At 34.3% G+C, this 16,609-nt stretch overlaps 1 protein-coding gene across 1 annotated transcript in view; it reads left to right on the top strand.

Moving 5' to 3' along the window:
- The first annotated feature begins 9,950 nt into the window (after window positions 1-9,950).
- Window positions 9,951-16,609, top strand: part of LOC137651232 (uncharacterized) — a 29,233-nt gene continuing 22,574 nt past the window's right edge. Inside the window, exon 1 of the mRNA XM_068384450.1 lies at window positions 9,951-10,161. The gene's annotated coding sequence lies outside the window, so the exon portion shown is untranslated. The remainder of the gene's footprint in view (window positions 10,162-16,609) is intronic.

Here is a 16,609-nt window from a genome sequence, read left to right on the forward strand (position 1 = left end):
AATAAAAGAATTCGTTTCTCCCCTGTAGTGTCAGGGTCAATGTATATGTATTGATTCTGTGTTGTGTATTGATCTGTATAGAGCAAACATAATCTACAAGCTTTGGAAAGACCCCATAACGTAGAACCAACTTTGATTCTTTTTATTTAATTTTGTTTTTGAATCATGTAGATACATACGTTACTGAATTAATCCTTCAGAAACTTTTGTTATAAATACTAACAACGAATAATATACTCTGAAAATCTGAAAACAACAATAACTTTTGGTAGGTAGTAGGTTGGCCAGGGCACAAGCCACCCGTTGAGATACTACCACTTGAGAGTTATGAGGTCTTTTGACTGGCCAAACAGTACTACATTGGATCCTTCTATCTGATTACGGTTATTTTTCCCTTTTCCTACACACACACACAACCACACACACACATACTCACCGAATAGTCTGGCCTATTCTTTACATATTCTCATCTATACACCTGACAACACTGAGATTGCCAAACAATTCTTCTTCACCCAAGAGGCTACTGCACTGTAATTATTTAGTGGTTACTTTCCTCTTGGTAAGGATAGAAGAGACTCTTTAGCTATGGTAGGCAGCTCTTCTAGGAGAAGGACCTTCAAAATCAAACCATTGTTCTCTAGTTTTGGGTAGTGCCTCAGCCTCTGAACCATAGTCTTTCTCTAAGGAGAAAAGTCTCTCTCTCTCTTGGGTTAGAGTTCTCTTGCTTGATGGTACACTTGGGCACACTATTCTATTTCATTTCTCTTCCTCTTGTGTTGATAAAGATTTTATAGTTTATATAGGAGATATTCATTTTAATGTTCTTACTGTTCTTAAAATTGTCTACCTTTCCTTGTTTCCTTTCCTCACTGGGATATTTTCCCTGTTGGAGCCTCTGAGCTTATAGCATCCAGCTTTTCCAACTAGGGTTGTAGCTTAACAAGTAGTAATGATAATAATTATAATGATGATATTGGTACGACACTTCGTCCTCTCGCCTTCCACTCACGGCTGAGCTACACATACCTAGACCGTGCTTCCATTGAAAGTCAATTATCATTTGAAAGCGATGGCACAGATACTCTATCTGATGAAACAACAACAACAACAACAATGTACTGCATTGTATTTTCTGAAAATTCTGACACTTGTTGCACAAAATGTTCATATTCTGTTCCATTACGATTTGTTTACAGTCACATTAACAAAGACAAAATGGTTTTTGTCGTTCAAAAGTTTCTCAATTTGAGGAAAATTGAGCAATTTCATAGGTGAAAAGAATGTCTGTATTGAATGATAGCAATACAGGCATTTGCTTGTCATGAAACTCGTGGGTTCATTTTATGTTATTTTTTCTTTCATACCATGACAAGTGTATCATTTTCGCAGTATTTACATATCTTCTTCTTCTTCTTCTTCTTCTTCTTCTTCTTCTTCTTCTTCTTCTTCTTCTTCTTCTAATAATAATAATAATAATAATAATAATAATAATAATAATGATAATAATAATAATAATAATAATAATAATAATAATAATAATAATAATAATAATAATAGATTATTATTATTATTATTATTATTATTATTATTATTATTATTATTATTATTATTAATATTATTATTTCGCAAAGGTTAAAAAAAAGTACATCGAAACCAAAATCGAATGAAATAAACATATAGACATAAACACGTAAACAATAGTCAATGTCCATTGCGAACAGTATAAGAACCAATTATGATAATATACATTGTTGCTCCCTCATCAAAGCCACATCAGAGTATGTGATTTAATAGCCTATTACTTAACAATAACTTAACCATTAAGACTAATGAAATGGGTGATGACATAATCATTCAAAGTGATTACATTGTATTATTATTATCATCAGTAGAAGGTAAGCTACAACCCTAGTTGGAAAAGCGAGATGCTATAAGCCTAAGGGACCTAACAGGAAAAAATAGCCCAGTACCGAATGGAAAAAAGGAAATGAATACATTACAAGAGAATTAATACAATCAAAATAAAATATTTTAAGAGCAGTTACAATATTAAATTATATCTTTCATATATAAACTATAAAAACTTATAAAAATGAGGAAGATAAATAAGATAGAACTGCGTGCCCAAGTGGACAATTAAGCTAGAGAACTCTAATCCAAGACAGTGGAAGGCCATGGTACAGAGGCTATGTATGGTCTAACTTGTCCTTGTTGTAAAGGCAATGTTGATGATTAGTGAATATTTTGAAGTGTTGGTAACAAAAGCATCAATATACATTATTTACATCAGCTTATGCGTAATCATCTCTCTCTCTCTCTCTCTCTCTCTCTCTCTCTCTCTCTCTCTCTCTCTCTCTCTCTCTCTCTCTCATTCGATCAGTGATGTTAAGCAACGTTAGGACTGATTAGTACATAAAGCTATTGAACTTCTATGGTGCAGTAAGTGAGGCTAACAACCCCACTACGTAGATAATTGCAGAAACCTCTAAGGAGAAAAGTCTCTCTCTCTCTCTCTCTCTCTCTCTCTCTCTCTCTCTCTCTCTCTCTCTCTCTCTCTCTCCTCAATAATTATAAAATCCCCTCAATTTGCCCTTGTGACTACACGAACAATAATTAGTCCCTTCACATCTTGCTCTATCTCGGAGTGGGTTTACGCCACCATTAATGTTCCAGAGATTTCACGTATTCAATGCACCCTGTTGATGTTTGACGATCCTGTGCCACTTATCGTTGCATCATTGAACATTATGTGGATCAGATATTGAAAATAAAAAATTAAGTTATATTATATCAGCCGGGCGTGTGTGTGTGGGTTTTTCTTGGTCTAGACAAATCGGCGCCTGTTCTGTGCAGAGTAGTCCGCAAATAGACTACACTGTTAACATGTAAGGTTTCTCGACGGGAAATAAAAAGATGCTTGCGCGATAGTGACTAAGAGAAATGGAACATAGCCAAAGAAGTTTTTAAGAAATTTGATGAAACTATAAAATAAGTAGGAAAAGGGTATGACATCTATATAATCTTCATCGTTGCATGCCGAAAGCTTTAAGTGTGTTCAGCACAGTACTGATGAACCTCCAGAGTTGGTGCATAAAGGCTAATACTGTACCGTGGAATTGCTTATCTTTAGCGATTACTTCACATGGAATCTATCTTCAACAACTCACCAGTTCAAAATTAATGTGGAATACTCTTGTGAGTTCTGATATATATATATATATATATATATATATATATATATATATATATATATATATATATATATATAAGAAAAAAAAATAAACATGGGCAGGACACATAATGAGAATGGCAGCGATAACATAATGGGTCACTAGAGAAGGTAAATGAAGCAGGGGAGGGTAGAGAAGACGATGGATTGACGAGCTAAGAAAGTCTGCGGGTGTGGACTGGCACAGAGAGACCATAAACAGACGCAAGTGGAAGGGCATGTCTGAGGCCTTTGTTCTGCAGTGGATTAGTAACAACTGGGGATGATGATGATGATAATGATGATGATGATGATATATATATATATATATATTATATATATGTATATATTATATATATATGTATATATTATATATATGTATATATTATATATATGTGTGTATATATATATATATATATATATGATAATAATAATAATAATAATAATAATAATGATAATAATAATAAATGATAAATACTCAGAAGAATAAATCAAGAATTGAGATACTCACATAATTTACAAAATGAAAATAGATAGATAGAATAATTATGTGAATTATTTAATCAGTATTTTATTAATTCCACTATTAAGAAAATAAAGAAAATTATCATAAACTTAAGTGAAAATGTATAAAGGACTTAATATAATAATGACCTTAATTATTAACGTTAGGCACGAAAGGTAGAATTAACAGAGACACGAACACTGAAATTCTTCTTCTTTGGTTAGTCACTTGCAGAGGCTTGTGAGACTTTATCTTTCATTAAAGAGAAATTTAATAATTGCAGACGGTCATTAAGCATTACGTAAGAAAGTAAATTATAAAAAATGTCTACGCGAGTCTTTATAAATGTGGTCCTGTAATCATAGTACTAATTATTATTATTATTATTATTATTATTATTATTATTATTATTATTATTATTATTATTATTATTATTGTTGTTGTTGTTGTTGTTGTTGTTATTTCTTGCTAAGCTACAACCCTAGTTAGAAAAGCAGGATGCTATAAGCCCAGGGGTTCCAACAGGGAAAAAACCCAGTGAGGAAAGGAAACAAGGGTGAATTAAATGTTTTAAGAATAGTAACAACATTAGAATAAATATTTCCTGTATAAACTATAAAAAACCTTAACAAAACAAGAGGAAGAGAAATTAGATAAAATAGTGTGCCCGAGTGTATCCTCAAGCAAGAAAACTCTAACCCAAGACAGTGGAAGACCATGGTTCAGAGGATATGGCACTACCCAAGACTAGAGAACAATGGTTTGATGTAATATCAATCATGTAGTTACCTTCTGGAAACCTCCCTGCATGGTGATCACCAGACTGGGGTTCGAGTTCCACTCAAACTCGTTAGTAGTTTAGTGTCTGTAACCTCACCATCTTTGTGAACTAGGATAGAGGGTTTGAGGGAGCCTAGATCAATCTGCTGAGTCATCAGCTGCAATTGCCTGGCCCTCCTTGGTCCTAGCTTGGGTGGAGAGGGGTTTTGGGCACTGATCATATGTATATATGGCCAGTCTCTAGGGCATTGTCCTGCTTGCTATGATAATGCAACTGCCCCTTGCCTCTACCATTCATTAGTGGCCTTTAAAACGGGGAATATCAAATAAAAGGTAAACAAAATTAAGTTCTCATATCAAATCTTTCTCCAGGAAGAAAAGTAAGTGAACATTATCAACAAGTAAATCCCTGAAGAATTTGAATATACGAGTTAAGTAAATGAACTTTAATTCATTTTAAACGTCTCCTCTGGTTCTCATGTATAGGTCACTCGAGAGTCCAAGTGGTCCGGGTAAACCTCCTTGGGTAACCTCGGGATTGGCGAGAGTTAGTTTAATTCGTTCAGTGGTGGAATTATTACTTTTATTTGGTTTTATGTTACTTTTCCTGAGGGGATGAAGTCACTACCCACGTAAATAACAACAATAACTATAACAGGAACGGCAGAAATAACAATGATAATGATAACAACAACATTAACAACAAGAATGAATTCGATCTTGTTGGATTGTCCTTTTGATTATTGGATTTAGATGGGTGTTGTCCATTAAATCTGCTTTCCATTGTCCATCGGATAAATTCATGTTGTTAGTTTCATTTATAAAGGCCAATTCCATAATCTTTTTCTTGTACGGACAGGAACTTTTACAAAGAAAGGATGACTCACTACAGTTGATCTGATGCCCTGGGCTTCTCATATTATTCTAATATGAAAAAGGTCAACAGTAGATGTTTAATAAGCTGCTTCTGTTATTAAAGGTCCCCAGGGTGTTCCGTAGAGACAATATCTGTCTTCAACCAATACCTTCATCAAAACACTATAAATCTTAGTCATACTCTCTTCACTCATAGGTTTATGAATCACAAGGGAGATGAGTTGGCCGTTTAGGGAAAAAGGATTTTTTTTTTTATTTGTTCTGAGCCCCTTCAGCCCTTAAGGTAAATTTGATGGATTAATTACACTCTCTCGTTGAACTTTTTATTGTGTAAATTATTGCAGAATTTCATTTTCAGCGAAATATATTGTCCTGAAGTATAATCGCTATATGGACCACTAGATATCAATGTGGACCCCTTATTTTTTTGCTGTGGACCCCAGTAATTGGTCCATGGACCACAGTTATAGGGCACTGTCACTGTCCCTTGCCTCTGCCATTCATGAGTGACCTTTAGACCTTTAAAACACCCATCGCCATTCTTCACTCGTATACACACGTGGTTACAGAGAAGCAGCATGAGCGGTGGGTACTCAACACCCTACAGAATTTCAACAAATAGCGGGAAAATATTTCGACGTGTGAACATGCCTTGATTTAAATCTATGAATTTATATGATTAGATGAAAACATATCCTAAGTCACTGGTACATATTTCATTCCTTTTGCTATTTTTACGTTGTTACTTATCTTTAAATATTTCATATTCTTATTCTTTATCTATTCATAGTTTATTTGCTATATCCTTACTGGGCTGCTTTCACTGTTGGAGCCCTTGGGCTTGTAGCCTTCTGCTTTTCCAACTATGGCTATAGCATGGTTAATAATAATAATAATAATAATAATAATAATAATAATAATAATAATAATAATAATAATAATAATAATAATAATTCAGTTGTAAAGGCTGATTTTAGAAGGTTATCATCTCTTAGTGGACAATAAGAATAACAACACCATAAAAAGAAATTGTGAACTTTTCTTTGGAAGCCCGTCGATATGGTTATCTTCCTTTCCCCTCACAAAACTATCTTTTAAAACACGATTTGATCATGCATTACATATACGAAGACTTTATTTTAGCTTGAATATCTTTCTGTTTTTTTTTTTTTTTTTTTTTTTTTTTTTTCCAAACTGGAAAGAAATTATTTTCACACATCAAGGCCCGCCTGAACAGACTCTTAGTGTCTGATGGAGGGCGAGAAATAAACCCCTAAAAGTAAAAGTAAGTATTTCGATTAGTTCAGATGATAGATTATTTTATTATCTATATAACTATTTACGTGTTTCCTTTTATGGACCTGAAGTGGTCGACAGTTAAATCGCGGAAGAATGTGTCATTACAACAACAACAATAAAACAACAATAACAACAACAACACCAACAACGAAAACAATAACAACAACAACAACAACAACAACAATAATAATAATAATAATAATAATAATAATAATAATAATAATAACTTATTTCGTTATCTAGCTTTTGACCACACCAGATCTGTAAAGAAAAAATGCAAATAGACAAATAATTAGATTAAAAAAGAAAATTCTCAATTATCTGAACTAAACGAAATAAAAGAAAAATCTAAAAAAAAACACACACACACACTCATGTGTTTAAGAAGGAAATTGTTTTTTTTTTATGGGCAATTCCTATAACAATATGAATAGTTCATCACATGTCATTCATACTCTCTACCTGTCTAAATATGGTTTAGAGTCGACGTGCATAACTCCCTTTCGACTTTAAATGGTCTAAGTTGTTTATAGAATTTGGTTAATAGAATATGATTACTATCTTCGTCTCCAGCCGTATTAATCAAAGATGACTACTACTTTGAGATAGTTCGATGGGACTAAACGTTTAAAATCAAGGTCTATAGACCTTGATTAAAATAGTACAACACTGAACTCACACTACGAGTCACTGACGTCATCGTCGCTTAGTGAAAATCGGCGTTTGATTCTTGCTACTTGTATACAAAAACAAGCTGACAGTAAGCTAGATAGATATTTCTGGTATCACAGCGTATATGCCCGAGTAGCTGTAGGCATATTTGTAAAATCACACAGATAATAATGCAGATATTTAAATGAGATAGATCTATTACAGGAGGTTTAGAACTGGAGTTAGTTGAAAGATTGAAAAAAAGCCAATCAGACAATGGACAGGTTTAGTAGAATTTGGAAATCAAATCGCCTGAAATTACATATAAAAATCACGCTATATATCAGTTTAGTGAGACCGGTGTTACTGTACGGACAGAGTCATGGTATGATAATGAAACAATATCCAACTGATTTTGCAGATTATTATTATTATTATTATTATTATTATTATTATTACTATCCAAGCTACAACCCTAGTTGGAAAAGCAAGATGCTACAAGCCCAGGGGCTCCAACAGGTAAAAATAGCCCTGTGAGGAAAGGAAATAAGGAAATAAATAAATGAAGAGAAACTGGTCAACATGTAGGAGCTGATACACCATGCAAGGCTAAATACCCTCCAGGATAGCCACTTCAACTGAAGGGAGGACAGTAAGGATGGTTTTGAGAAGAAAAAGAGTCAGAAAAAGGAAAAGACAACCTCTTGATAAACCACCAGGCATCCATGGCCCTTCTATTAAGCCTGCCCAACACACCATTTCAAAAAAACAAGAGGAAGAAAAAAAATAATAATAAGATAGAATAGTGTGCCTGAGTGTACCCTCAAGCAAGGGAACAGATTTGAGAACAAAGCCCTCAGAAGAATATTGGGAGTTAATTTGCAGGACAGGACTAGAAATGAAACTATATGGGGATGAAATCATGGTGAGGTGTAGATGGAGATGATTTGGGCATGCTCTTTACACTCCACAAGAAGAGAGGTTTGTTCGCCAAACTTTTAACTGAGCTCCACAGGGCACTAGAAGAGTTGGAACACCCTCGCCTACTTGGCTGAGGCCTATGAAGCGTGTAGGAGATGGTGAATGGAGAAGTATTGATTTAAAAGCTCAAGATAGAGACGACTGGCCAAAACCGAGGCCCTTTGCTTCAATATGCGTGGGAGGAGATGATGATCAATATGGCAAAGATGTCGTTACTTTTCTTTTATGCTGTTAGATATTCCGAATACATTCTGGCTACTTCTTGAGATATGATTCAGCGTACTAGCTAATCGATTTAAGAAATCTTTAGAAATATTTATTATTTAGTCTTCAGTTGTTGAAATATAAATACCGCAGTCGTCTGAATATTTTAATTTCCATTATCTCCTTGTATTCCTCATGTAACTAATTTATGGAGAAGAGGTCAATGCCCAATTGACATCTTAAAATTTCTGATTGATAGTTTGCAAGCCTAAAGCATATTCACGATTGTTCATGATTTTTATTTTTGGCTATTGGAAGGACGACCTTGGAATATGGAAGGAAATTTAACTGTTCTGACGGGAATATAGTGTCTAATTCAACTGCAGTACTATATTTGTTCAGTGGTTACATTCCTCTTGGTAAGGGTAGAAGACACTCTTTAGCTATGGTAAGCAGCTCTTCGAAGAGAAGGACACTCCAAAATCAAACCATTGTTCACTAGTCCTGGGTAGCGCCATAGCCTCTGTACCATGCCCTTCCACTTTCTTGGAATAGAGTTCTCTTGCTTGAGGGTAGTCTCAGGCACAATACTCTATCTTATTCCTCTTCCTCTAGTTCTTTAAAGTTTTTATAGTTAATATATGAAAGATTTATTTTAATGTTACTGTTCTTAAAATATTCTATTTCAATTGTTCAATACTTCTCTTGCAGTTTATTTCTCTATTTCCTTTCCTCACTGGGCTATTTTCCCTGTTAGAGCCCCTGGGCTTATAACATCCTGCTTTTCCAGCTGGGGCTGTAGCTTAGCAAGTAATAATAATAATAATAATAATAATAATAATAATAATAATAATAATAATAATAATAATAATAATACTGCCTTTCTGTCCACAGAACAGAAGCTGGCCATACTCAGAAGATTATAACGCAGACTGATCCTTTGTTTTAAACGCTTTTAATCCACAGAAACAATTTTACATTGTTTAAGTATTTTATATTTCCTATACCTTATTTTCAAAGCTCTGAACTTTTTTTTTTAATTTCATATTTAGTAGTCTAAAGCTACAGGTTGCTAAATTTAGGACTATTTAGATTTTTTAAATGATTTCCTTGCCGAAATTATTATACTTTTTGGATACCACAGTACTTTATCTTTACTAAGCATGATATCATATAAAACCATCATAACCAGTGGAAAGAATATTAGCTTACTAAAGATGTTGCTTTCTCAACGCAAGAACAGAAATGTGCTAATAAATCATTTAAAAACTGACTATGAAATAAATTAATTGCCGAAAGCATTTCTGACATGAGCAAGACAAAACAGTAGATTTGAAAGAGGTATTGAGGGAGGCAAAAGAATGAAGAGGAAGTGGTGGAGTAGAGAGAGAGAGAGAGAGAGAGAGAGAGAGAGAGAGAGAGAGAGAGAGGTAAAGGAACGAGAGAAGTAAGTAGTAAGTGTAGTTGTCTAGTGTGTCAAGGGTGCGAGGGGTTGGTCGCTGTCGGTTGGGCACCGTTGTCTGTAGCCAACATACACCACATCGTTGGCTATTCACCCTCAGTGTCAAACATAACATCATTATACAAAGTGTGCACATACATGATTTGTATTTAAGGGGATACGTCTGCCAGCGATCCATGCTCTGCTGTACAGGTAAGGGAAGCATCTTTTAAAGTTTCATCTCTTCTTTCTGTTCCTTTGTTTGGCGTGGTACGTTTTATTTTGGTCTGTGATAAGTTATCCGAGCTTCATTATGCTTTATAACCACCAGTGGGAAAGAAGATTACTAAAGTGCACGGTGTCATACAGAACCAGATTTGATTAATGTGTATATCGTAGTTTTTCAAGTTGTCAAAAAATTTCTCGTGCAAGTTTTGATATCAGAGGAAGAGTCGTACGTCTGGTAGCCGCATGAAATGGCAATGCACGTCGTACCTCGATTTGCCGAAAATAAATAAGAAAACTACCCGTAAGCGATAATGGACGGGTTGTCTTTTTGTATGCATTTAAGTTTGGTGTGATTTTTTTGCTAATGCCTCTCTATATTCTATACGTTCAATGGAGAATGAGCAAGCTGCAATAAGACATTGGCATATTTCCTTATACTTTAGACATACAGTAGGTTTTGACGGAAATGGAAATCCCTCTGTTAGTCACATGTTTTTCTCTTATCTTTTGTTCCTCAATTCTCATCGTAATATTGCAATTAACTCCTGCTATGTGTCAACAATTAATTGCAATTGTACAAGACAAAGTCTTTTTTTAATGTTGTAGCTTTCTTTATTTACAGATAATTTTGTTTAGATATGAAAATAATCTAAAAGACGATTGTGTGTTCATGATCTTTTCATTTCAGTTACTGATTAGAAAATATATCATTAGGCCTCGGATGTCTTTCGTTTTTGCTAAAGTAGTCTCTCTCTCTCTCTCTCTCTCTCTCTCTCTCTCTCTCTCTCTCTCTCTCTCTCTCTCTTTTATAGTACTATTTTTCTTATTTGACGACAATTCTCATTTTTCAGTGAAAATTCTCCTGCAAGGTAATGCCATTAATTATTTGCTACTTCTGCCATAGTTCGCAAATCAAAGAGAAAATTACGGTTATCGGAATTCATAGTTCAACTGTTCAGTTGCAAAATGCCGAGATGTCGAAAGGCACAAAAACACCCCTAGACCCATAAGCAGATGCTAAGTAAAGACACGAAGAGCAACGAAAATGCAATTACCGCTGCAGGTGTTGTGCTTTGCAGTCTAATCTGGTCTGTGCTCTGTTCGTGTTTGTAGAGAGAGAGAGAGAGAGAGAGAGAGAGAGAGAGAGAGAGAGAGAGAGAGAGAGAGAATCCCAGCATTTCTGTAGGTCATTTTTATGCCCATGACCTATTATTGTTGGATAATAGGCCTATCATATACCCAGTGCTTTATTTAATAATATTTTAGGGTATATACAGTATTTAGGCTATATATATATATATATATATATATATATATATATATATATATATATATATATATATATATATATCATCATCATCATCATCTCCTCCTCCTACGCCTATTAACGCAAAGGGCCTCGGTTAGATTTCGTCAGTCGTCTCTATCTTGAGCTTTTAAACAATACTTCTTCATTCATCATCTACTTCACGCTTCATAGTCCTTAGTCATGCAAGGCCTGGGTCTTCCAACTCTTCTAGTACCTTCTGGAGCCTAGTTGAATGGTTGGTGAATTAATCTCTCTTGGGGAGTGCGAAGAGCATGCCCAAACCATCTCCATATACCCCTCACCATGATCTCATCCACATATGACACTCGAGTAATCTCACTTACAGTTTCATTGCTAATCCTGTCCTGCCATCTAACTCCCAATATTCTTCTGAAGGCTTTGTTTTTAAATCTACAAAATCTGTTGGATATTGTTTTATTGTCATACCACGACTCACGTCATACAGTAACCCCGATCTCACTAAACTGATATTTAGCCCGATTTTTACATGTAATTTTAGGAGATTTGATTACCAAATTTTACTTAACCTGGCCATTGTTTGATTTGATTTTCTCAATCTTTAATTAAACTCAAATTCTAAAGATCCTGTATTAGAGTTCATAGTTCCTAAATATTTAAAGGATTCGACCTCATTAATTCTTTCTCCTTCCAATGATATTTCATTCTCCATTGTATATTCCGTTCTCATCATCTGTCTTTCTTCTATTTATCTTGAACCCAACCTTATGTGATATTTCATGCATTCTGGTAAGAAAGCTTTGCAACTCCTGTGGTGTTCTTCTAATAACGACAGCATCATCAGCATACTCTAGGTCAGCTAATTTCCTGTTACCCATCCAGTCCGATCCTTCTCGACCATCCCCAACTGTTCTATGCATTACAAAATCCATGAGGAAGATAAGCAACATAGGTGACAACACATTCCCTTGGAGTACTCCAGTGTTCACTGGAAATTCATTTAATAAGACTCTACTGACATTAACTTTGCACTTGCTATGGTCATGATCAGACTTAATGAAATTTACATATTTAAGAGGAACTCCATAATAACGCTGGACTCTCCACAAAATTAACCGGTGCACACTATCAAATGCTTTTTCATAGTCCGAAAATGCCATCAAAAGTGGATTCATATATTATACATATTGCTGTACAACATTTCTTGAAATGAAAATTTGTTCAGTACAACTTCTATCTTTTCTGAATCCTGCTTGTTCATCTCTCAGCTTTTCATCAATCTTTCTCTCTAGTCTCTTTAAAACTAGGATACTATATATTTTCATGACAACTGACGTAAGTGATATATATATATATACATATATATATATATATATATATATATATATATATATATATATATATATATACCCATAAATATATATATATATATATATATATATATATATATATATATATATATATATATGTATATATATATATATATATACTATCAGTTGACATGCATACACACATACACAACATACACACACATATATATGTGTATATATATATATATATATATATATATATATATATATATATATATAAACATCAAACCATTTCTCCTAGATTGTGCCACATCCACCACTAACTTCTGAATCGTGTATGATTCAGAGAATGCTCCTCAGAGGCATGGCATTAAACCCCACAATTTGCACTTGTCTTATATGCACCATTTCTCTCATTAGATAGTGAGGCCCTTTCTTTCCAATAAGTCCTTCCCACTTATTCTAGTACTTCTGAATTATAGGCTCATTTCACTTTTCACATGACTGAGTCACTTTAAAATACTGTGATTCACCCTTTCATCAATGCAAACCTTTTGCCACTCCCCCCAGCATATTTCCACATTTCCAGCCTAGTGCCATAGCCTCCACTCTCTTGTGGTAGAGTTCTCTTGCTTGAGGGTACACTCGGGCACACTATTCTATCTAATTTCTCTTCCTCTTTTTTGTTATGGTTTTTATAGTTTATATAGGAGATATTTATTTTAATGTTGCTACTCTTCTTAAAATATTTTATTTCCCTTGCTCCCTTTCCTCACTGGGGTATTTTCCCTGTTGGAGCCCCTGGGCTTATAGCATCCTGCTTTTCCAGCTAGATTTGTAGCTTAGCAAGCAATAATGATAATAACGATTCTTCTTAGACCATACCTGCCATGGAAACAGTTCATCTCGGAGCATCTCGGAGCTTCACCACTTATTTTTTATTTTAAATTCTACATCTACATTTTATTTTCATTGAGGAGAGTTGGCTCAACAATTTCCTCATTTCCTTCATACCTTACCATTTTGGTTTCCACAGGAAAAGCGGGTCTCTTACCAATCTTTTAGACACATCCTGCTATATTCATTGCTTCACCTTTTGGTAACTCTTTTCTTACCCATTCTTCCATCATCCAAATTATTATTATTATTATTATTATTATTATTATTATTATTATTATTAGCTAAACCACAACCCTAGTTGGAAAAGCAGGATGCTATAAGCCCAAAGGCTCCATCAGAGAAAAATACCCCAGTGAGGAAAAGAAACAAGGAAATATATAAGCTGCATGAGAAGTAATAGCAATCAAAATAAGACATTTTAAGATAATCAACAACATTAAATTAGATCTATCATATATAAACTATAAAATCTTCATGAAAACAAGAGGAAGAGAAACAAGATAGAAAGAGCGTGCCCGAGTGTACATGCTAAATTCCAACTCATTGGTTTCCATTTACTCTCAATCTTCCTCATGTTTCCCTTTCTTAAAAATGCCTTCAAACTCTTTTAGGAGTTTCTTTAGTTTCTACTGACCCATTTCAAACATCAGTCAGTTCACATCCCATTCAAAACTAATTTTCTTATCCCCCAAGTTTGTACCGAAATACTCTCTTACTTCCATTTCAATCTGAGAGAGATTAGAGAAAGATATAATTGTCGCTACAGAAGTACAGATGTACCTGGTAAAAGGGACCAGTAAAGTCTCTCTCTCTCTCTCTCTCTCTCTCTCTCTCTCTCTCTCTCTCTCTCTCTCTCTCTCTCTCTCAATATATATATATATATATATATATATATATATATATATATATATAATGGATATCACTATGTGTGTATGTCTTTTTTGAGTAATACAACTCTTCAAGTTTGCTAGGTCCGTAGTTTTATTCTAACCTATTGCCTACCTGAGAAACTGCAAGTTGAATATATATATATATATATATATATATATATATATATATATATATATATATATATATATATATATATATATATATATATAGTTGTGTGCGCTATATATACTGTATACGTATAAAGAGAGAGAGAGAGAGAGAGAGAGAGAGAGAGAGAGAGAGAGAGAGAGAGAGAGAGAGAGGGCCCGTGATACAGCGCAGGCAAGTAGACTTAAAGCGGTCTATAACAGTCATCATATTGTCATAAGTTGCCTGCCTCTGATTTTGACGTTGAGACTCAATGCTGTCTGTTTATTTTGGACTTAAAAGCAGCAGTGTAAGTTGGCATTCTTGGCGAGTACTGCCAGGGGGAAAACGTTCACGTACTTACAAGTGTTTATGTTCGAAGTGCCGAAACATTTTAAATATGTTTCTCTTTAGTGTATTAATTATGTGTTTATTGTCTTAACAAGATTACAGCTCTAATGCCTAAGTATTGTTAGTATTTTTATATATATTTCCAATTTCTATTCCACTCTAACGATAGTAAAGACAGTAGTACTTCAAAAGAGTGGTTTGCTTATTCAATCGTTTCTTTGTTAAGAAATCAGTAGGCCTATTTATAGTTTTTTTTTCTTTTTTGTAGGTAATATAAAATATTAGTAAAAACGCTCATAATATCCTGAAAAAAATGATTAGAAAGATAAGAAGAACATGAAAACTTATGAAATATAAAATCCATGAACTAATGCCACATCCTCTACCGTTTTGTAAAGATTTTCCGTTGTAGGTTGCCATATGAAATCTGGCTGCCCAAAGTCTGTTTTGGCGTGTCTGAATGATACATTTTTTTTTCTTTTGAGGTGGAGGTAATACCACTTTTGGTAAACTTGTTATGGCATTTGCATTGTACAACTACAGTAGGTCTATTAGATTTTTTCTATAGACCTTGTTACGTGTTGTCTCAGTGATCAAGAGCGCGGTACTTTCGTTGCATATTATTATTATTATTACTATTATTATTATTATTATTATTATGGTTGTTATTATTATTATTATTATTATTGTAGTTGTTGTTTTTGCTGTTGTTACTACTACTACTACTATTATTATTATTATTATTATTATTATTTTTATTATTGTTGTTGTTGTTGTTGTTGTTGTTGTTCTTCTTCTTCTTCTTCTTCTTCTTCTTCTTCTTCTTCTTCTTCTTCTTCTTCTTCTTCTTCTTCTTCTTCTTATTATTATTATTATTATTATCATAAAGATAACGGTAATCATAGAACAATCCAAAGAATTTGAGAGTTTAACGTTCCTTAAAATAAAATTAGAACATCGAAACACCAAACATATAAAACTAGACCTACTTGCAGATACGCTGCATAATTAGAAATCATCACGACAAAAACCTAAGAGTTCTTATCCACTTAAGGCAGCTCTTCACATGAATACAACGATGACCTTCGTGACTTCGAAATAGAAGCAGTGACGGTGAGTGACCTATGGGACGCGCTTGCTTCTTTTCCTGTTTCTTCTTCTCCTCCAACTTTAAAAGTAAATTACAATTACATTCGCTTACGGGCCGCCAACGCAAGAGCCCGTGTCTTGCATAAGGCAAGGCAATCTTTACAGACAGACAGATTTCTTCCCATGATCCTCTATTATGACACTTCACCAGCGAGATGGTCGGGTAACTATAGTTAAATTCTCGGTTGGTTTTAAAAGGTTTGAAGGCCACTTGTGAATGGCAGATGTAAGGGACAGTAACATTGCCCTATCAAGCAGGACTAATGTCCTAGAGACTGACCAAATGTACATATGATCAGCGCCCAAGCGCCCTCTCCACCTAAGCTAGAACCAAGGAGGGCCAGGCTGTTTATGACCTATAGGCCCCTCAAACCCCCCATCGTTAGCTCACAAGGATGGCGAGGTTGAAGTGACCAAA

Source organism: Palaemon carinicauda, chromosome 12, assembly GCF_036898095.1.
Source record: "Palaemon carinicauda isolate YSFRI2023 chromosome 12, ASM3689809v2, whole genome shotgun sequence".
NCBI classification, from domain to species: Eukaryota; Metazoa; Arthropoda; class Malacostraca; order Decapoda; family Palaemonidae; genus Palaemon; species Palaemon carinicauda.